At 48.1% G+C, this 23,911-nt stretch overlaps 1 protein-coding gene across 3 annotated transcripts in view; it reads right to left on the bottom strand.

Annotated features, from left to right (window-relative positions):
• The window catches only part of TNPO3 (transportin 3), a 991,461-nt gene that overhangs the window by 629,783 nt on the left and 337,767 nt on the right, over positions 1-23,911 (bottom strand). The window lies entirely within an intron of this gene.

Here is a 23,911-nt window from a genome sequence, read left to right as displayed (position 1 = left end):
ACCTCAGGTATCTGTAGCGCACATCAGTGAGGCTTACTGAGAGGAGATGAATAAGAGTAAAGCATTTAAACAGCAGCAAAACGATTGAAGAAACTGACAGGACACCCACCAAATCTGACACCAATTTTTAAAAAGACTATTTTTTGTAAGAATTTTACACACTAGAATGAAGAAGATCCACCTCAGGGGTCGAGAGACTTAGAATTTGCAAGCAATATTAAAATCAAAGCAATTTCGCTCAATAGCGAACAAGCCTTGGCAAAGTCAATGATTTGGACACTTCAAAACTATTTGAAGGAAACTTAAAGTGCCCATGTAGTCAGTTAGAAGTACTTGGGGCGAAAAACTCAGTTAGAGAGCTAGTCATGGGGACTAGCCAGGTCCTCAAGAACTACCAACTTTACTTTATCCTCATTGCAATGGAGTGGATGGGTGGATAGGATACAAAGGGCGAAGGATGCTGAAGATGCTCTAAAGATGCAGTGAATGCAATGTAGTCAAAGGGAGTCTTCTGCAGAGATTCCACAAAGATGGTGGGTCCTGGTTTGCAGGATCAATGTCCCACAAAGTCCTGCCAGTCGCCACTGGACTATCAGTCACCTGTTGTCTGGTCAAAGGACAATATTTCCTGGGTCAGTAACTCACCTTTTGAAGGTCCCAGCAACTCGGACAGCACTCTCAAGCTTAGCAAACTCAGGTGCAACTCTGTGCACTGGGTCTTGGCCCTTGGTACTGCACTGAGGTGGTGGAAGCAACTTTAAGACTTTGGGTTACCATCTTGACCCAGCAGGATTCTTCAGCTGTTTTGTCCCGTTGCTGAGAACAGGAGGCCAGTCAGCAGGCCCTTGGAGGTCTCTTGGTTTGACCAGGTTCAGGAGACAGCATTTCTTTGAGCAGGACACAACAGGCACAATCCCTCTCTTTGTTAAGCAACAGGTGCAGTCTTCATCAGTGCAGCCTCTCATTGCTGGTCCCTCAGTTCAGTAGGGCAGTCCTTCGTTCCTTCTTCCAAGCTGCTTAAGATCTGAGGTCTGGGTGGCAGGGGTGCACTTTTATACTCAAAGTGCCCTCAGGGTAGGATGTGGTTGGTAGCCAATGGGCAACTGAATTCCCTCCCATCTGGTGACTACTTCCTGTGAAGTCTGCATTTGAGGGCTAACATCCAAGTGGCTTCAGGCAGAAGGGAGGTGACACCTCTCTGGCCTGCAATCCCTCAATGCTTTCTTTCCTGACAGTCATTTGCACGTCTCTCCTGGGCAGAACGTTGTCTTGTGGAGCAGGCTCAATGTGTGCCCAGAATGGCACGAGTTTAAAAGGCAACAAAAGTGGAAGCTTTGCAAAAGCTGCACACTGCAACAAGTTACGTTAACTTTGACGTCAGCTACAAGTCGATCTAATGTAATAAATTGCATGATGCCTAGTTTTGTTGCACCGTTCAGGAGTTAGCACAGCTGAGGCGTCAGTGTGTAACCCTGATGTCGCCGACTGGGGGACCAAGTCTATCCACAATACAAAGCTATTTTTTGTGTTTACCAGTTAGGATATGTACATTACATGTCCTGTCTTTGTGATATGTTGCACCCGGCCTTTAGGACTCAGTAGGCCTGCTAACGGGGTGTCTCACACACTTTGAGTGAAAGCATAGCTTTATCATTGCTTTCAATGGCAAAGTCCAGCTAGCAATGCACGACTTCGCTAATAATCTGCAGAAGCAGACTGGGGGACTTTTTTTTCTTGGGGAACTTCCAGGCTGGTACAATTAGTGATGCAAGACATGTGGTGCCCCTTTAACTTAAGTGCTCTGGGTACCAGGGTGTCATTTACTAGGGACATACAGATAATGTAGCCATTTCCAATTGGGTACAGGAAATCTGACTTACACTTTAGGGTCAGGACACTGGCACAGAGGTCTGGCTAGCAGGCCTTGGTACACTCCGAGCCGAAAAACCAGCAGCATTTATCGAAAAACCTGGTGGTAACCGTACAAAACCTTTTCCTTACAAAAGTATATTTATTCATCTGTAACTGGTACCACCATGCTGTGTAGCTAAGTTGTGCCAGAGCAGCTTTACACATTCCAGCCTTGCTGCTGTGAAGAAATGCCATCCATAATTAGCGGAAATATGCATTTTAATGATTTCCTCATGGGTCTTCACTCAGCAAAAGTTAAAACGCTTCATATCTGCAGCAGGGTATACTACTGATAAAGAACTGCAGACATTCAGAAAAAGAATCTGCTGAAAGAATTAGAGAGGTTGACAGAGAAATAATGCAAGCTACATTTACAGTTATTTACAATGGGATGCAAACTCGCCATATTAGTGCACACTGGAAACTCTATAAAGTCATCACAACTTGACCTTCTTTTAAAAAAATAAAGCCAAAGTCTTTTACAACATGAACAGGCTCAGATGAAAACTACAGCACAGAAATATTGGGAACTACAGGCATTGAAATCTAACAAAGTACATTGGCAACTCACAAACAAGAGTGCCACATTTAAACCTTCTAATTTGACCGCCACAAAAAACCATGGCTAATTAGGAAGCCACCTATACCCTATCAAGGATGGAAGAATTAGAAAGTGCACTGTTCTCCATAGCAGAAGGCTTGCATATAAATAAGGTCCCATACGTGGAGTGCCTTCCCCTGCCTATCACAACCTTACACTTTCACAAGTGTCAGAAGTACAAGTCTTTGGGTCGGTATGGAAAAGAAGCACCAAATCATCCTCAATCATGTACTGTACCATTTAAATTCTTCTGCTAAACCTAACATAATCCAGCATTCGTAAGTACAGCTGGATGTTCCAATCCTGTAGTTCAAATACTTTGCCACTATTCTATCATTCTCCATGGAGCCTGCAATCGTTTGATGCCAGGATTAAGCTACAAGTTATTATCTGCACCTGTCACATTCATCATAGCACACTACACATTCGTGAAATCTAGATCTTGGTTATTTACAAATTAAACTTGCTGTAGAATGGTCATCGACCAACCAGATTTTTTTTTTTTAATCCATTAGAAACCCTAAAATATTTTGGTAGAACCATGTATCCATCCCCAGAAGAGTTCTTGAAAATGTTACGTGGCCTTAACTAGCAAGTTAATCCATGGATTGTTAAGTTAAACCAACCTGTTGCATTATCAGTGCAGAAACCTTTGACTTACAAACAGATGGCTCTGCATTAGAGAATCAAAAACTACTGCAAATCCGGTATCCTACTAATTTTGCAGATTTTTGCAAGATATTCCATTCGTTAAACACAACTAGCATTACGCACTGCTTCAAACGCTGTGGATCTAGCATTCTGAATGGCTTTCAGACTATTTTGGACTTGCTTCTTCCTATTCCATTAATAATTAAGTTGTTTTGGTAGGGTTCCAACAATTATTTTGTTCCAGGGATGTGGCACTCATCTTTCTTAAATAAGAACCAGATTTAACCAGCAATATGAATTTCAGCTATCCAAATGAAAAGCAGTGTTGTGACATGTAGGAAGTTGGCTCTGTATGCACTATTTCAAAGTAAGGAATAGTATGCACAGAGTCCAAGGGTTCCCCTTAGAGGTAAGATAGTGGCAAAAAGAGATAATACTAATGCTCTATTTTGTGGTAGTGTGGTCGAGCAGTAGGCTTATAAAAGGAGTAGTGTAAAGCATTTGTTGTACATACACACAGGCAATAAATGAGGAACACACACTCAAAGACAATTCCAGGCCAATAGGTTTTTGTATAGAAAAATATATTTTCTTAGTTTATTTTAGGAACCACAGGTTCAAATTCTACATGTAATATCTAATTTGAAAGATATTGCAGGTAAGTACTTTAGGAACTTTGAATAATCACAATAGCATATATACTTTTCACATAAAACACATATAGCTATTTTAAAAGTGGACACAGTGCAATTTTCACAGTTCCTAGGGGAGGTAAGTTATTGTTAGTTCTTGCAGGTAAGTAAACCACCTACGGGGTTCAAATTGGGGTCCAAGGTAGCCCACCGTTGGGGGTTCAGAGCAACCCCAAAGTCACCACACCAGCAGCTCAGGGCCGGTCAGGTGCAGAGGTCAAGGAGGTGCCCAAAACACATAGGCTTCAATGGAGAAGGGGGTGCCCCGGTTCCAGTCTGCCAGCAGGTAAGTACCCGCGTCTTCGGAGGGCAGACCAGGGGGGTTTTGTAGGGCACTAGGGGGGACACAAGTCCACACAAAAAGTACACCCTCAGCAGCGCGGGGGCGGCCGGGTGCAGTGTGTAAACAAGCGTTGGGTTTGTAATAGGAATCAATGGGAGACCAAGGGGTCTCTTCAGCGGTGCAGGCAGGCAAGGGGGGGGGGGGGCTCCTCGGCGTAGCCACCACCTGGGCAAGGGAGAGGGCCTCCTGGGGGTCACTCCTGCACTGGAGTTCCGATCCTTCAGGTTCTGGGAGCTGCGGGTGCAGGGTCTTTTCCAGGCGTCTGGATTTCAGAGTCAGGCAGTCGCGGTCAGGGGGAGCCTCGGGATTCCCTCTGCAGGCGTCGCTGTGGGGGCTCAGGGGGGACAATGAAAATGTCACTTACCCAGTGTACATCTGTTCGTGGCATCAGTCGCTGAAGATTCACATGTTGTGCATAGCCCGCCATCTGGTGTTGGGTCGGAGTGTTACAAGTTGTTTTTCTTCGAAGAAGTCTTTCGAGTCACGGGACCGAGGGACTCCTCCCTCTTCGGCTCCATTGCGCATGGGCGTCGACTCCATCTTCGATTGTTTTCCCCGCAGAGGGTGAGGTAGGAGTTGTTTGTTAGTAATAGTGCCCATGCAATGGAGTGAATAAGTATGTACCTATTTAAGATTTAATATATTTACAAATGTACAAAGTTGAAGCTAACTTCCAAACGGCTACAGGCTCCCGGGGAGGTGGGTGGGCACATGTGAATCTTCAGCGACTGATGCCACGAACAGATGTACACTGGGTAAGTGACATTTTCAGTTCGATGGCATCTGTCGCTGTAGATACACATGTTGTGCATAGACTAGTAAGCAGTTATCTCCCCAAAAGCGGTGGCTCAGCCTGTAGGAGTGGAAGTAGTCTGAAATAAGGTTCTTAGTACGGCTTGACCTACTGTGGCTTGTTGTGCGGATAGCACGTTGTAAAGAAATGGCTCCCTGTTGCAGTTACCCCCCACTTTTTGCCTGATACTGATGCTGACTTGACTGAGAAGTGTGCTGGGACCCTGCTAACCAGGCCCCAGCACCAGTGTTCTTTCACCTAAAATGTACCATTGTTTCCACAATTGGCACAACCCTGGCACCTAGGTAAGTCCCTTGTAACTGGTACCCCTGGTACCAAGGGCCCTGATGCCAGGGAAGGTCTCTAAGGGCTGCAGCATGTCTTATGCCACCCTAGGGACCCCTCACTCAGCCCAGACACACTGCTTGCCAGCTTGTGTGTGCTGATGGGGAGAAAATGACTAAGTCGACATGGCACTCCCCTCAGGGTGCCATGCCAACCTCCCACTGCCTGTGGCATAGGTAAGTCACCCCTCTAGTAGGCCTTACAGCCCTAAGGCAGGGTGCACTATACCACAGGTGAGGGCATATGTGCATGAGCACTATGCCCCTACAGTGTCTAAGCAAAACCTTAGACATTGTAAGTGCAGGGTAGCCATAAGAGTATATGGGCTGGGAGTCTGTCAAAAACGAACTCCACAGCTCCATAATGGCTACACTGAATACTGGGAAGTTTAGTATCAAACTTCTCAGAATAATAAACCCACACTGATGCCAGTGTTGGATTTATTAAAAAATGCACACAGAGGGCATCTTAGAGATACCCCCTGTATTTTACCCAATTGTTCAGTGCAGGACTGACTGGTCTGTGCCAGCCTGCTGCTGAGACGAGTTGCTGACCTCATGCGGTGAGAGCCTTTGTGCTCTCTGAGGACAGAAACAAAGCCTACTCTGGGTGGAGGTGCTTCACACCTCCCCCCTGCAGGAACTGTAACACCTAGCAGTGAGCTTCAAAGGCTCAAGCTTCGTGTTACAATGCCCCAGGGCACTCCAGCTAGTGGAGATGCCCGCCCCCTGGACCCAGCCCCCACTTTTGGCGGCAAGTCCAGGAGAGATAATGAGAAAAACAAGGAGGAGTCACTGGCCAGTCAGGACAGCCCCTAAGGTGTCCTGAGCTGAGGTGACTCTGACTTTTAGAAATCCTACATCTTGCAGATGGAGGATTCCCCCAATAGGATTAGGGATGTGACCCCCTCCCCTTGGGAGGAGGCACAAAGAGGGTGTACTCACCCTTAGGGCTAGTAGCCATTGGCTACTAACCCCCCAGACCTAAACACGCCCTTAAATTTAGTATTTAAGGGCTCTCCCTGAACCTAGAAACTAGATTCCTGCAACAACAAGAAGGACTGCCTAGCTGAAAACCCCTGCAGAGGAAGACCAGAAGACAACAACTGCCTTGGCTCCAGAAACTCACCGGCCTGTCTCCTGCCTTCCAAAGAACTCTGCTCCAGCCACGCCTTCCAAAGGGACCAGCAACCTCTGAATCCTCTGAGGACTGCCCTGCTTCGACGACGACAAGAAACTCCCGAGGACAGCGGACCTGCTCCAAAAAGACTGCCACTTTATCCAAAGGAGCAGCTTTAAAGAACCCTGCAATCTCCCCGCAAGAAGCGTGAGACTTGCAACACTGCACCCGGCGACCCCGACTCGGCTGGTGGAGAACCAACACCTCAGGGAGGACCCCCGGACTACTCTACGACTGTGAGTACCAAAACCTGTCCCCCCTGAGCCCCCACAGCGCCGCCTGCAGAGGGAATCCCGAGGCTTCCCCTGACCGCGACTCTCTGAAACCTAAGTCCCGACGCCTGGAAAAGACCCTGCACCCGCAGCCCCCAGGACCTGAAGGACCGGACTTTCACTGCAGAAGTGACCCCCAGGAGTCCCTCTCCCTTGCCCAAGTGGAGGTTTCCCCGAGGAAGCCCCCCCTTGCCTGCCTGCAGCGCTGAAGAGATCCCTTGATCTCTCATTGACTTACATTGCGAACCCGACGCTTGTTCTAACACTGCACGCGGCCGCCCCCGCGCCGCTGAGGGTGAAATTTCTGTGTGGGCTTGTGTCCCCCCCGGTGCCCTACAAAACCCCCCTGGTCTGCCCTCCGAAGACGCGGGTACTTACCTGCTGGCAGACTGGAACCGGGGCACCCCCTTCTCTCCATTGAAGCCTATGCGTTTTTGGCACCACTTTGAACTCTGCACCTGACCGGCCCTGAGCTGCTGGTGTGGTAACTTTGGGGTTGCTCTGAACCCCCAACGGTGGGCTACCTTGGACCAAGAACTGAACCCTGTAAGTGTCGTACTTACCTGGTAAAACTAACAAAAACTTACCTCCCCCAGGAACTGTGAAAATTGCACTAAGTGTCCACTTTTAAAATAGCTATTTGTGAATAACTTGAAAAGTATACATGCAATTGAAATGATTCAAAGTTCCTAATGTACTTACCTGCAATACCTTTCAAACAAGATATTACATGTTAAATTTGAACCAGTGGTTCTTAAAATAAACTAAGAAAAGATATTTTTCTATACAAAACCTATTGGCTGGATTTGTCTCTGAGTGTGTGTACCTCATTTATTGTCTATGTGTATGTACAACAAATGCTTAACACTACTCCTTGGATAAGCCTACTGCTCGACCACACTACCACAAAATAGAGCATTAGAATTATCTATTGTTACCACTATTTTACCTCTAAGGGGAACCCTTGGACTCTGTGCATGCTATTCCTTACTTTGAAATAGCACATACAGAGCCAACTTCCTACATTGGTGGATCAGCGGTGGGGTACAAGACTTTGCATTTGCTGGACTACTCAGCCAATACCTGATCACACGACAAATTCCAAAATTGTCATTAGAAATTGATTTTTGCAATTTGAAAAGTTTTCTAAATTCTTAAAAGTCCTGCTAGGGCCTTGTGTTAGTCCCTGTTAGCATTTTCATTTAGAGTTTAAAAGTTTGGTAAAAGTTTGAATTAGATTCTAGAACTAGTTTTAGTTTCTTAAAAAGTATTCCAACTTTTAGAAGCATAATGTCTAATACAGATGTGAATGTGGTGGAACTCGACACCACACCTTACCTCCATCTACAGATGAGAGAGCTAAGGTCACTCTGTAAACTAAAGAAAATAGCAATGGGCTCCAGACCTTCCAAACTACAGCTCCAGGAGCTGTTGGCAGAGTTTGAAAGAGCCAACCCCTCTGAGGATGGCAACACAGAGGATGATGATAGTGACTTGGAGGGTGATTCCCCCCCACCAGTCCTATCTAGGGAGAACAGGGCTTCTCAAGCCCTGACTCCACAAATAATAGTCAGAGATGCTGGTTCCCTCACAGGAGGGACCAACAACTCTGAAATCACTGAGGATAACTCCAGTGAAGAGGACATCCAGTTAGCCAGGATGGCCAAAAGATTGGCTTTGGAAAGACAGATCCTAGCCATAGAAAGGGAAAGACAAGAGATGGGCCTAGGACCCATCAATGGTGGCAGCAACATAACTAGGGTCAGAGATTCTCCTGACATGTTGAAAATCCCCAAAGGGATTGTAACTAAATATGAAGATGGTGATGACATCACCAAATGGTTCACAGCTTTTGAGAGGGCTTGTGAAACCAGAAAAGTGAACAAATCTCACTGGGGTGCTCTCCTTTGGGAAATGTTCACAGGAAAGTGTAGGGATAGACTCCTCACACTCCCTAAAAAAGATGCAGAATCTTATGACCTCATGAAGGGTACCCTGATTGAGGGCTTTGGATTCTCCACTGAGGAGTATAGAATTAGATTCAGGGGGGCTCAAAAATCCTCGAGCCAGACCTGGGTTGATTATGTTGACTACTCAGTGAAAACACTGGATGGTTGGGTAACTGGAAATGAAGTGTATGACTATGTTGGGCTTTATAATTTGTTTATGAAAGAACACATTTTAAGTAACTGCTTCAATGAAAAGTTGCATCAGTATCTGGTAGACCTAGGTCCAATTTCTCCCCAAGAATTGGGAAAGAAGGCAGACCACTGGGTCAAGACTAGGGTAACCAAAACTTCCACTGGGGGTGACCAAAAGAAAGGGGTTACAAAGCCTCCCCAGGAGAAAGTGGGTGACACTAGAAACAAAGAAAAAGAGTCCCCTGTAGGCCCCCAAAAACCAGACCAGGTGGGTGGGCCCAGAGACACAACCCAAAACAAAGGTGGGTACCAGGGTAAGAGCTGGGATGCCACTAAGGCATGGTGCCATTACTGTAAACAGACAGGGCACCACACCAAGGACACTTCTTGTCCCAAAAACAAACCCCCTAGCAAAATCCCAGGGGTGACCAGTGTAGCCATTGGGGATGACTCCTCAGATGAGGAGGTCTTCTTAGCCTTCAACTGGAAAAAGGGCCCAACAGGTGAGTTGGAGATTCCAGAGGGAAGTAGACACTTCCACCACCTACAGGTGAATGGAATCCCAGCCACTGCCCTGAGAGACACTTGTGCCAGTCACACTATTGTGCATGACAGGCTGGTGTTCTCAAACCAGTACATCCCAGGTGAGATGGCCAGAGTAAGAGTTAGCCCAGACAGGGTCACTAATAGGCCTGTGGCTTTTGTGCCCATAGAAGTGGGTGGAACATTTAGCTGGAGAAGGGTGGTAGTCAGTACAGACCTCCCCCTTGATTGTCTCCTTGGAAATGACTACCCAGAGGTTAGTCAGAGCCTAAGAGAAGAACTGGTCCAGGGCCAGTCCTCTCCCAAGGATTCTGGAGTGCCTGCCTGTAAAGAAATGGCTCCCTGTTGCAGTTACCCCCCACTTTTTGCCTGATACTGATGCTGACTTGACTGAGAAGTGTGCTGGGACCCTGCTAACCAGGCCCCAGCACCAGTGTTCCTTCACCTAAAATGTACCATTGTATCCACAATTGGCACACCCTGGCATTCAGATAAGTCCCTTGTAACTGGTACTTCTAGTACCAAGGGCCCTGATGCCAAGAAAGGTCTCTAAGGGCTGCAGCATGTCTTATGCCACCCTAGAGACCCCTCACTCAGCACAGACACACTGCTTACAAGCCTGTGTGTGCTAGTGAGAACAAAATGAGTAAGTCGACATGGCACTCCCCTCAGGGTGCCATGCCAGCCTCTCACTGCCTATGCAGTATAGGTAAGACACCCCTCTAGCAGGCCTTACAGCCCTAAGGCAGGGTGCACTATACCATAGGTGAGGGTACCAGTGCATGAGCACTGTGCCCCTACAGTGTCTAAACAAAACCTTAGACATTGTAAGTGCAGGGTAGCCATAAGAGTATATGGTCTGGGAGTCTGTTTTACACGAACTCCACAGCACCATAATGGCTACACTGAAAACTGGGAAGTTTGGTATCAAACTTCTCAGCACAATAAATGCACACTGAAGCCAGTGTACATTTTATTGTAAAATACACCACAGAGGGCACCTTAGAGGTGCCCCCTGAAACTTAACCAACTATCTGTGTAGGCTGACTGGTTCCAGCAGCCTGCCACACTAGAGACATGTTGCTGGCCCCATGGGGAGAGTGCCTTTGTCACTCTGAGGCCAGTAACAAAGCCTGCACTGGGTGGAGATGCTAACACCTCCCCCAGGCAGGAGCTGTGACACCTGGCGGTGAGCCTCAAAGGCTCACCCCTTTGTCACAGCCCAGCAGGGCACTCCAGCTTAGTGGAGTTGCCCGCCCCCTCCGGCCACGGCCCCCACTTTTGGCGGCAAGGCTGGAGGGAACAAAGAAAGCAACAAGGAGGAGTCACTGGCCAGTCAGGACAGCCCCTAAGGTGTCCTGAGCTGAGGTGACTCTGACTTTTAGAAATCCTCCATCTTGCAGATGGAGGATTCCCCCAATAGGGTTAGGATTGTGACCCCCTCCCCTTGGGAGGAGGCACAAAGAGGGTGTACCCACCCTCAGGGCTAGTAGCCATTGGCTACTAACCCCCCAGACCTAAACACGCCCTTAAATTTAGTACTTAAGGGCTACCCTGAACCCTAGAAAATCAGATTCCTGCAACTACAAGAAGAAGGACTGCCTAGCTGAAAACCCCTGCAGAGGAAGACCAGAAGACGACAACTGCCTTGGCTCCAGAAACTCACCGGCCTGTCTCCTGCCTTCCAAAGATCCTGCTCCAGCGACGCCTTCCAAAGGGACCAGCGACCTCGACATCCTCTGAGGACTGCCCCTGCTTCGAAAAGACAAGAAACTCCCGAGGACAGCGGACCTGCTCCAAGAAAAGCTGCAACTTTGTTTCCAGCAGCTTTAAAGAACCCTGCAAGCTCCCCGCAAGAAGCGTGAGACTTGCAACACTGCACCCGGCGACCCCGACTCGGCTGGTGGCGATCCAACACCTCAGGAGGGACCCCAGGACTACTCTAAGACTGTGAGTACAAAAACCTGTCCCCCCTGAGCCCCCACAGCGCCGCCTGCAGAGGGAATCCCGAGGCTTCCCCTGACCGCGACTCTTTGAATCCTAAGTCCCGACACCTGGGAGAGACCCTGCACCCGCAGCCCCCAGGACCTGAAGGACCGGACTTTCACTGGAGGAGTGACCCCCAGGAGTCCCTCTCCCTTGACCAAGTGGAGGTTTCCCCGAGGAACCCCCCCCTTGCCTGCCTGCAGCGCTGAAGAGATCCCTAGATCTCCCATTGACTTCCATTACAAACCCGACGCTCGTTTCTACACTGCACCCGGCCGCCCCCGCGCTGCTGAGGGTGAAATTTCTGTGTGGGCTTGTGTCCCCCCCGGTGCCCTACAAAACCCCCCTGGTCTGCCCTCCGAAGACGCGGGTACTTACCTGCAAGCAGACCGGAACCGGGGCACCCCCTTCTCTCCATTCTAGCCTATGTGTTTTGGGCACCACTTTGAACTCTGCACCTGACCGGCCCTGAGCTGCTGGTGTGGTGACTTTGGGGTTGCTCTGAACCCCCAACGGTGGGCTACCTTGGACCAAGAACTAAGCCCTGTAAGTGTCTTACTTACCTGGTTAACCTAACAAATACTTACCTCCCCTAGGAACTGTGAAAATTGCACTAAGTGTCCACTTTTAAAACAGCTATTTGTGAATAACTTGAAAAGTATACATGCAATTTTGATGATTTGAAGTTCCTAAAGTACTTACCTGCAATACCTTTCGAATGAGATATTACATGTAGAATTTGAACCTGTGGTTCTTAAAATAAACTAAGAAAAGATATTTTTCTATACAAAAACCTATTGGCTGGATTTGTCTCTGAGTGTGTGTACCTCATTTATTGTCTATGTGTATGTACAACAAATGCTTAACACTACTCCTTGGATAAGCCTACTGCTCGACCACACTACCACAAAATAGAGCATTGGTATTATCTCTTTTTGCCACTATCTTACCTCTAAGGGGAACCCTTGGACTCTGTGCATGCTATTCCTTACTTTGAAATAGCACATACAGAGCCAACTTCCTACACTGCCTCTGCAGTAAATGCAAGTAGGCCCCAGAAGAAAAAGAAAAGGAAACAGAGTAGGAAAGGTGGACAACCTTTAGCCAAGGTTCCAGCAAGCCAAGGAGATTCTGCTCCAGTAGAGGAGAACTCCAAAAGTGGCTCTGATAAAGTCCAACCTGACCCACAAGAAGTCCTGGCTAGTCAGGCAACTGTTAAGCCTGAGTGGGTGGCTCCTCAGCTAACAGAAGAAAGAGTGGAAGAAGGGTGCTTACTACAAGATGTGGTAACCCCCCACTCTAATACAGCAGACAGGCACCCTGAACCCAAAGAAGCCTGTAACTTAGCCCCTTCCCTTGTAGGTGAAGAGCTAAAGGTGTGGTTCTGGGCACTGACAGCTGTCAGTGGCCTCTGCTGGGTGTTAGCCTTTATGGCTGCACTATCCTTGGCATGGTGGTCTGACCCCATGCCAAATAACAAGTTAGGCCCCCTGACCCTGTTGGTCATGGTGGGGTTACTCCAGCTCTGGGTAACCTCTTTGGGTAAGCTAGGGGTGACCCTGGCTAAGATAAGATTAGCAGAGGTGGATACCTCTAACCCCAAAATAGAGAGAATGGGTGAAGACATAAAAAGCACAGACAAGAGGCAGTTCAGACTAGGTCCTATCACTGTGGAAGTGGGTCAGTTCCCCAGAGGGAATGACCTGAACAGGAGGATGTAAGGCAGAGTAGGCCCTGCAACAAACCAGCCTATTTCCTCTACTCTTCCTCGCCTGACAGACTAGGAAGACTCTCCCAGCTTTGGCTGAGACTCCTGGCCTGTGGGCTGGGGGGGGCTTGTGTAAAGAAATGGCTCCCTGTTGCAGTTACCCCCCACTTTTTGCCTGATACTGATGCTGACTTGACTGAGAAGTGTGCTGGGACCCTGCTAACCAGGCCCCAGCACCAGTGTTCTTTCACCTAAAATGTACCATTGTTTCCACAATTGGCACAACCCTGGCACCTAGGTAAGTCCCTTGTAACTGGTACCCCTGGTACCAAGGGCCCTGATGCCAGGGAAGGTCTCTAAGGGCTGCAGCATGTCTTATGCCACCCTAGGGACCCCTCACTCAGCCCAGACACACTGCTTGCCAGCTTGTGTGTGCTGATGGGGAGAAAATGACTAAGTCGACATGGCACTCCCCTCAGGGTGCCATGCCAACCTCCCACTGCCTGTGGCATAGGTAAGTCACCCCTCTAGTAGGCCTTACAGCCCTAAGGCAGGGTGCACTATACCACAGGTGAGGGCATATGTGCATGAGCACTATGCCCCTACAGTGTCTAAGCAAAACCTTAGACATTGTAAGTGCAGGGTAGCCATAAGAGTATATGGGCTGGGAGTCTGTCAAAAACGAACTCCACAGCTCCATAATGGCTACACTGAATACTGGGAAGTTTAGTATCAAACTTCTCAGAATAATAAACCCACACTGATGCCAGTGTTGGATTTATTAAAAAATGCACACAGAGGGCATCTTAGAGATACCCCCTGTATTTTACCCAATTGTTCAGTGCAGGACTGACTGGTCTGTGCCAGCCTGCTGCTGAGACGAGTTGCTGACCTCATGCGTGAGAGCCTTTGTGCTCTCTGAGGACAGAAACAAAGCCTGCTCTGGGTGGAGGTGCTTCACACCTCCCCCCTGTAGGAACTGTAACACCTAGCAGTGAGCTTCAAAGGCTCAAGCTTCGTGTTACAATGCCCCAGGGCACTCCAGCTAGTGGAGATGCCCGCCCCCTGGACCCAGCCCCCACTTTTGGCGGCAAGTCCAGGAGAGATAATGAGAAAAACAAGGAGGAGTCACTGGCCAGTCAGGACAGCCCCTAAGGTGTCCTGAGCTGAGGTGACTCTGACTTTTAAAAATCCTCCATCTTGCAGATGGAGGATTCCCCCAATAGGATTAGGGATGTGACCCCCTCCCCTTGGGAGGAGGCACAAAGAGGGTGTACTCACCCTTAGGGCTAGTAGCCATTGGCTACTAACCCCCCAGACCTAAACACGCCCTTAAATTTAGTATTTAAGGGCTCTCCCTGAACCTAGAAACTAGATTCCTGCAACAACAAGAAGGACTGCCTAGCTGAAAACCCCTGCAGAGGAAGACCAGAAGACAACAACTGCCTTGGCTCCAGAAACTCAACGGCCTGTCTCCTGCCTTCCAAAGAACTCTGCTCCAGCGACGCCTTCCAAAGGGACCAGCGACCTCTGAATCCTCTGAGGACTGCCCTGCTTCGACGACGACAAGAAACTCCCGAGGACAGCGGACCTGCTCCAAAAAGACTGCCACTTTATCCAAAGGAGCAGCTTTAAAGAACCCTGCAATCTCCCCGCAAGAAGCGTGAGACTTGCAACACTGCACCCGGCGACCCCGACTCGGCTGGTGGAGAACCAACACCTCAGGGAGGACCCCCGGACTACTCTACGACTGTGAGTACCAAAACCTGTCCCCCCTGAGCCCCCACAGCGCCGCCTGCAGAGGGAATCCCGAGGCTTCCCCTGACCGCGACTCTCTGAAACCTAAGTCCCGACGCCTGGAAAAGACCCTGCACCCGCAGCCCCCAGGACCTGAAGGACCGGACTTTCACTGCAGAAGTGACCCCCAGGAGTCCCTCTCCCTTGCCCAAGTGGAGGTTTCCCCGAGGAAGCCCCCCCTTGCCTGCCTGCAGCGCTGAAGAGATCCCTTGATCTCTCATTGACTTCCATTGCGAACCCGACGCTTGTTCTAACACTGCACCCGGCCGCCCCCGCGCCGCTGAGGGTGAAATTTCTGTGTGGGCTTGTGTCCCCCCCGGTGCCCTACAAAACCCCCCTGGTCTGCCCTCCGAAGACGCGGGTACTTACCTGCTGGCAGACTGGAACCGGGGCACCCCCTTCTCTCCATTGAAGCCTATGCGTTTTGGGCACCACTTTGAACTCTGCACCTGACCGGCCCTGAGCTGCTGGTGTGGTAACTTTGGGGTTGCTCTGAACCCCCAACGGTGGGCTACCTTGGACCAAGAACTGAACCCTGTAAGTGTCGTACTTACCTGGTAAAACTAACAAAAACTTACCTCCCCCAGGAACTGTGAAAATTGCACTAAGTGTCCACTTTTAAAATAGCTATTTGTGAATAACTTGAAAAGTATACATGCAATTGAAATGATTCAAAGTTCCTAATGTACTTACCTGCAATACCTTTCAAACAAGATATTACATGTTAAATTTGAACCAGTGGTTCTTAAAATAAACTAAGAAAATATATTTTTCTATACAAAACCTATTGGCTGGATTTGTCTCTGAGTGTGTGTACCTCATTTATTGTCTATGTGTATGTACAACAAATGCTTAACACTACTCCTTGGATAAGCCTACTGCTCGACCACACTACCACAAAATAGAGCATTAGTATTATCTATTGTTACCACTATTTTACCTCTAAGGGGAACCCTTGGACTCTGTGCATGCTATTCCTTACTTTGAAATAGCACATACAGAGCCAACTTCCTACACACGTCTACACAGTAGTGCTTGGTAAATGTGTGAGGCGTAGACCATGTGGCTGCCTTACATATTTCGTGCATTGGAATATTCCCTAGGAAGGCCATGGTAGCGCCTTTCTTTCTGGTCGAGTGTGCCCTTGGTGTAATGGGCAGTTGTCTTTTTGCTTTAAGGTAGCAGATTTGGATGCACTTAACTATCCATCTGGCTATACCCTGTTTCGATATTGGGTTTCCTGCGTGAGGTTTTTGAAATGCAATAAACAGTTGTTTAGTTTTTCTGATGTTCTTAGTTCTGTCGATGTAGTACATTAGTGCTCTTTTGACGTCTAATGTATGTAGTGCCCTTTCAGCTATGGAATCTGGCTGTGGGAAGAACACTGGTAGCTCTACCGTTTGATTTAGGTGGAACGGTGAAATAACCTTTGGCAAAAATTTAGGATTGGTCCTTAGGACTACTTTATTTTTGTGTAGTTGGATAAAAGGTTCTTGTATTGTAAACGCCTGAATTTCACTTACTCTTCTTAGAGATGTGATGGCGATGAGAAATGCAACTTTCCAGGTTAGGAATTGTATTTCGCAAGAGTGCATAGGTTCAAAGGGTGGACCCATGAGTCTTGTTAAGACGATGTTGAGGTTCCATGAAGGAACAGGTGGTGTCCTTGGTGGTATAATTCTTTTGAGGCCTTCCATAAACGCTTTAATGACAGGTATCCTAAATAGTGAAGTTGAATGGGTAATCTGCAGGTATGCAGATATTGCTGCGAGGTGTATTTTAATGGAAGAGAAGGCCAGGTTCGATTTTTGTAAGTGTAGTAAGTAACCCACTACATCCTTTGGAGATGCGTGTAATGGTTGAATTTGATTATGATGACAGTAGCAAACAAACCTTTTCCATTTGCTTGCATAGCAGTGTCTAGTGGATGGTCTTCTAGCTTGCTTTATGACTTCGAAACATTCTTGTGTGAGGTTTAAGTGTCCGAATTCTAGGATTTCAGGAGCCAGATTGCTAGATTCAGCGATGCTGGGTTTGGATGCCTGATCTGTTGTTTGTGTTGTGTTAACAGATCTGGCCTGTTGGGCAACTTGACGTGGGGTACTACTGATAGGTCTAGCAGTGTTGTGTACCATGGTTGCCTTGCCCATGTTGGTGCTATCAGTATGAGTTTGAGTTTGTTTTGACTCAATTTGTTTACTAGATATGGAAGGAGAGGGAGAGGGGGAAAAGCGTACGCAAATATCCCTGACCAGTTCATCCATAGGGCATTGCCTTGAGACTGCCTGTGTGGGTATCTGGATGCGAAGTTTTAGCATTTTGCGTTCTCCTTTGTTGCAAATAAGTCTATTTGAGGTGTTCCCCAACGTTAGAAGTAAGTGTTTAGAATTTGGGGGTGAATTTCCCATTCGTGGACCTGTTGGTGATCTCGAGAGAGATTGTCTGCAAGTTGATTCTGGATCCCTGGAATAAACTGTGCTATTAGGCGAATGTGGTTGTGAATTGCCCATTGCCATATTTTTTGTGCCAGAAGGCACAGCTGTGTCGAGTGTGTCCCCCCCTTTTTGTTTAGATAATACATTGTTGTCATGTTGTCCGTTTTGACAAGAATGTATTTGTGAGTTATGATTGGTTGAAATGCTTTTAATGCTTGGAAAACTGCCAGTAGTTCGAGGTGATTTATATGCAGCTTTCTTTGATGTACGTCCCATTGTCCTTGTATGCTGTGTTGATTGAGGTGTGCTCCCCACCCTGTCATGGAAGCATCTGTTGTTATCATGTATTGTGGCACTGGGTCTTGGAAAGGCCGCCCTTTGTTTAAATTTATATTGTTCCACCATAGAAGCGAGAGGTATGTTAGGCGGTCTATCAACACCAGATCTAGAAGCTGACCCTGTGCTTGTGACCATTGTGATGCTAGGCACTGTTGTAAGGGCCGCATGTGCAACCTTGCGTTTGGGACAATGGCTATGCATGAGGACATCATGCCTAGGAGTTGTAATATCATCTTCGCCTGTATTCTTTGTGTTGGATACATGCGTTGTATAATCTTTTGGAAATTTTGAACCCTTTGTGGACTTGGAGTGGCTATTCCTCTTGTTGTGTCTATTGTCGCTCCTAGGTATTGTTGTACTTTGCACGGCAGACTGTGTGATTTCGCATAGTTGATGGTGAAACCGAGTTTGTAGAGGGTTTGTATGACCTGATCTGTGTGGTGTGAGCACCTTGTCAGTGAGTCGGTCTTGATTAGCCAGTCGTCTAGATATGGGAATACGTGTATTTGCTGCCTTCTGATGTGTGCAGCCACTACTGCTAGGCATTTTGTGAAGACTCTTGGTGCAGTTGTTAAACCGAACGGCAATACCTTGAATTGGTAATGTATTCCTTTGAATACGAACCTTAGGTATTTTCTGTGCGACGGATGTATTGGTATGTGGAAATACGCGTCTTTGGGATCTAAGGTTGTCATGTAATCTTGTTGCTTTAGCAATGGTAACACTTCCTGTAGCGTGACCATGTGAAAGTGTTCTGATTTGATGTATGTGTTTAGTGTTCTGAGGTCTAGGATTGGTCTCAGTGTTTTGTCCTTCTTTGGTATTAGAAAGTACAGTGAGTAAACCCCTGTATTTGTTTGTGTATCTGGTACCAGTTCTATTGCGTTCTTTTGCAGTAATGCTTGAACTTCTATTTCTAGGAGGTCCGAATGTTGTTTTGATATATTCTGTGGTTTTGGTGGTATGTTTGGAGGGATTTGTAGAAATTCTATGCAATAACCATGTTGGATAATTGCTAAGACCCAAGTGTCTGTTGTTATTTTCTCCCACGCTTGGTAATACTGACTTATTCTTCCCCCCACTGGTGTTGTGTGGAGGGGATGAGTGGCGTGTGAGTCACTGTTTGGTTGTAGGTGTTTTGGGGCTTGTAAATTTTCCCCTGCCTCTAGGGAATTGTCCTCCTCTGTATTGTCCCCGAAAGCCTCCCCTTTGGTACTGTCCCTGGTAGGTGGACGGTGTTGAATGTGAGGTACTGGCTTGTGTGGCTTGACCCCGAAACCCCCCTCTAAAGGTTGTCTTGCGGAAGGTGTTGAAAGTGCCTCTGCTCTGCGGGGAGTAGAGCGCGCCCATGGCTTTTGCAGTGTCTGTGTCCTTTTTTAGCTTCTCAATTGCCGTGTCCACTTCAGGTCCGAACAATTGTTGCTCATTGAATGGCATATTGAGCACCGCCTGCTGTATCTCTGGTTTAAAACCAGATGTTCGTAGCCACGCGTGCCTTCGTATGGTTACTGCCGTGTTAATTGTTCTTGCTGCTGTGTCCGCTGCGTCCATAGCGGAGCGTATCTGGTTATTGGAGATGTTTTGGCCCTCCTCAACCACTTGTTTCGCCCTCTTTTGTAGTTCTGTGGGTAGATGTTCAATGAGGTGTTGCATCTCGTCCCAGTGGGCTCTGTCATATCGCGCTAGGAGCGCTTGAGAGTTAGCGATGCGCCACTGGTTTGCAGCCTGTGCTGCGACCCTTTTACCGGCTGCATCGAACTTGCGGCTCTCCTTATCCGGGGGTGGTGCATCGCCAGATGTGTGAGAGTTTGCTCTCTTGCGAGCTGCCCCTACCACAACCGAATCTGGTGGCAGTTGTGAGGTGATGAAAGCTGGGTCTGTGGGAGGTGCTTTATATTTCTTTTCCACCCTCGGTGTTATTGCCCTACTCTTGACAGGCTCTTTGAATATGTCCTTTGCGTGCCTTAGCATTCCTGGGAGCATAGGCAGGCTTTGGTAGGTGCTATGTGTGGAAGAGAGGGTGTTGAAGAGGAAGTCATCCTCGACAGGCTCCGAGTGTAGAGACACGTTATGGAACTCCGCTGCTCTAGCCACCACTTGTGAATATGCTGTGCTGTCTTCTGGTGGTGAGGGCTTTGTAGGATACGCCTCTGGACTGTTGTCTGACACTGGGGCGTCGTATAAGTCCCAAGCATCTTGGTCCTGGTCACCTTGGCTTAAGGTGGTGTGAGCCGGTGAATGTGACGGAGTCTGTGCCGGTGAAAAGTGAGCTACAGGTGGAGGAGAGGGTGGCGGAGTTACCTTCTTCACCAGTTTGGTTTGTGGTGCTTGTTCTTGTTGGAATTCAAGTCTCCTCTTCCTCCTAATAGGGGGAAGGGTGCTTATTTCCCCTGTTCCACTCTGTATAAAAATCCGTTTTTGAGTGTGGTCCACCTCGGTGGATTGTAATTCCTCCTCGAATCTATGCTTTCGCATTTGAGAGGACAGTGATTGTTCCTCTGAATAGGAACCGGTAGTTGGCTCGGTTGCGGGTCGTTTTAGCACCGAAACTATGTGCACGCTCTTTTTCGGCTCCGAGGCGACTTTTCTCTTTTTCGGAGTCGAACCCTCTCGGCGTCGATCCTCCTCGGTGCCGCTGTCTCTGCGTCGAGCAGCTTCGGCGCCGCTATCTCGTCGTCGATCTTTGCCGGCAGCACTATCTCGGTCCCGAGATGGCTGGGTGCCTGTGTCTCGACCCGAGTCGGACGATCTCGGCACTATTTCGGCCTTCTTCGGTGCCGATGGTCGGTCACCGATTTTATGGGTTGAGCCATGGCCTGATGGCAGTGGCGTCCCCTGGGCCTTGTCAGTTTTCTTATGTGCTATCTTCGACGTCTTACTCACTGTTTCATGGTCGTCGAATTAGTCAGAGTCTGATTCATGGATCGAGAAGGCTTCTACTTCTTCTTGTTCCTCGAATTCTCGGTGTCCTGTCGGCGTGGACGCCATTTGCAGTCTTCTGGCTCGTCGGTCACGGAGCGTTTTTCGGGACCAGAACGCACGACAGGCCTCGCAAGTTTCTTCCCTGTGCTCGGGCGACAGGCACAGGTTACAGACCGAATGTTGGTCTGTATATGGGTATTTGTTGTGGCATTTAGGACAGAATCGGAACGGGGTCCGTTCCATCAGTGTCGATGTCACACGCGGTCGGGCCGACCAGGCCTCGACGGGGGATCGAAAACTACCCCGAAGGGCAACGGAGATGTTATCGTTTGGATTCGATGTCGATGCTATCTAACCCGATCCCGAACGCAACAATACCGACGTAATTTTCCGATTTTGAACTAACTTTCCGTTCCGAAACCCGGAGCGAAAGGAACACGTCCGAACCCGATGGCGGAAAGAAAACAATCGAAGATGGAGTCGACGCCCATGCGCAATGGAGACAAAGAGGAGGAGTCCCTCGGTCCCGTGACTCGAAAGACTTCTTCGAAGAAAAACAACTTGTAACACTCCGACCCAACACCAGATGGCGGGCTATGCACAACATGTGTATCTACAGCGACAGATGCCATTTAACCTTTGGTTACTCACAGTCTTGGAGTCGCCGTGGGGTCCTCCCTGTAGCATTGTTTCTCCACCAGTCGGGGTCGCCGGATGCAGTGTTGCAAGTCTCACGCTTCTTGCGGGGATTGCAGGGGTCTTTAAATCTGCTCCTCTGGAAACAAAGTTGCAGTCTTTGTTGAACTAGGGAGTTCTAGGGAGTTTCTTGGTCTTTTGGAAGCAGGACAGTCCTCTGAGGATTCAGGGGTCGCTGGTCCTGGGGAAAGCGTCGCTGGAGCAGTTTTCTTCCGAAGGAGGGAGACAGGCCGGTAGGGCTGGGGCCAAAGCAGTTGGTGTCTTCTTCTCTGCAGGGTTTTTCAGTTCAGCAGTCCTCTTCTTCTTTAAGTTGCAGGAATCTGAGTTCCTAGGTTCAGGGGAGCCCCTAAATACTGAATTTAGGGGGGTGTTTAGGTCTGGGAGGGCAGTAGCCAATGGCTACTGTCCTTGAGGGTGGCTACACCCTCTTTGTGCCTCCTCCCTGAGGGGAGGGGGGCACATCCCTAATCCTATTGGGGGAATCCTCCATCTGCAAGATGGAGGATTTCTAAAAGTCAGAGTCACCTCAGCTCAGGACACCTTAGGGGCTGTCCTGACTGGCCAGTGACTCCTCCTTGTTTTTCTCATTATCTCTCCTGGACTTGCCGCCAAAAGTGGGGGCTGTGTCCAGGGGGCGGGCATCTCCACTAGCTGGAGTGCCCTGGGGCATTGTAACACGAAGCCTGAGCCTTTGAGGCTCACTGCTAGGTGTTACAGTTCCTGCAGGGGGAGGTGTGAAGCACCTCCACCCAGAGCAGGCTTTTGTTTCTGTCCTCAGAGAGCAAAAAGGCTCTCACCGCATGGGGTCAGAAACTCGTCTCTCAGCAGCAGGCTGGCACAGACCAGTCAGTCCTGCACTGAACAATTGGGTAAAATACAGGGGCCATCTCTAAGATGCCCTCTGTGTCAATTTTTTAATAAATCCAACACTGGCGTCAGTGTGGGTTTATTATTCTGAGAAGTTTGATACTAAACTTCCCAGTAGTCAGTGTAGCCATTATGGAGCTGTGGAGTTCGTTTTTGACAGACTCCCAGACCATATATTCTTATGGCTACCCTGCACTTACAATGTCTAATGTTTTGCTTAGAAACTGTAGGGGCATAGTGCTCATGCACCTATGCCCTCACCTGTGGTATAGTGCACCCTGCCTTAGGGCTGTAAGGCCTGCTAGAGGGGTGACTTACCTATGCCACAGGCAGTGTGAGGTTGGCATGGCACCCTGAGGGGAGTGCCATGTCGACTTAGTCATTTTCTCCCCTCCAGCACACACAAGCTGGCAAGCAGTGTCTGTGCTGAGTGAGGGGTCCCTAGGGTGGCATAAGACATGCTGCAGCACTTAGAGACCCTACCTGGCATCAGGGCCCTTGGTACCAGGGGTACCAGTTACATGGGACTTACCTGGGTGCCAGGGTTGTGGCAATTGTGGAGACAATGGTACATTTTAGGTGAAAGAACACTGGTACTGGGGCCTGGTTAGCAGGGTCCCAGCACACTTCTCAGTCAAGTCAGCATCAGTATCAGGCAAAAAGTGGGGGGTAACTGCAACAGGGAGCCATTTCTTTACATGACAACTTGGCATTCTACAGTGTATCATAATGGCAGACTGTCTTCAGAGATAACTGGACTATAATTTTGTAAATTGGGCGCATCACAAAAGAAACCAAAATAATTTAGTGTATGAAATGTTTGCAAGAAACCAACCTGGAACTTTCACTACAGATGCCACCTACGGAGTCAATTCAAGTAAAACAACATTTTAAATCTGAACCACGTTTTTGCCAAGGACTGCAACTACTCAATCAAGTATGCTCAACACAATGGGTTATTTGTTCCATAAGGAATCAATCTACAAAGAATGTCACTATCTCTTCATCTGAATGAACAGTTTCAGTACATCTGCCCATTTCCAGCACCAGAAGCTTCCAAATCCAAAACAAAGGGTTGTTGCCTTGATCATTTGTATGCCACATCACATGCCACAACACATCACATACACCCACCTTAATCCATGAATAAGTTTTATTTTTTTTAAATTATGATGCTATAAATGTCTTAGGATACAGTTATTTCAATAAAAAAATCTGGAGATGTTGTGAACGATGTGACAGTTCCCATTTATGGATATATTTTTATCCCATGCCACCTTCAGAGTCTTTTTGGAAAGTGTGTACTTTTTAGACATGTGCAGAAATGTTGGCAACAGATCTGCTTTAGATTGAGACGGACATATATTATTGTTTTTAATTATGGACCCTACCTTAACATCATGGCCGCACAATGAAGTGGGTGACGTCTTTATTTATAGGAGAATATAATAATTATGCAAATCAGATAACGCATTTATCACCATATTGTTTAGTCTTGCTGATACTTCACTGTCTACAACTGTAGCTTTGTTTTATACTTATAAGACTGTCGATCAGATACTATAAAAACCCACGCACCTGACCATAAACTAGATGGATTTCGCACAAGGGCTATCAAGAAAGAGGTTATGCCAGTTTTCAGCATCAGACTGCCCAAGTTATGGTCTGCACTTAGAAGCAGTGCAGCCAA

Source organism: Pleurodeles waltl, chromosome 4_1, assembly GCF_031143425.1.
Source record: "Pleurodeles waltl isolate 20211129_DDA chromosome 4_1, aPleWal1.hap1.20221129, whole genome shotgun sequence".
NCBI classification, from domain to species: Eukaryota; Metazoa; Chordata; class Amphibia; order Caudata; family Salamandridae; genus Pleurodeles; species Pleurodeles waltl.
This window is presented reverse-complemented; position numbering and strand designations above follow the sequence as displayed.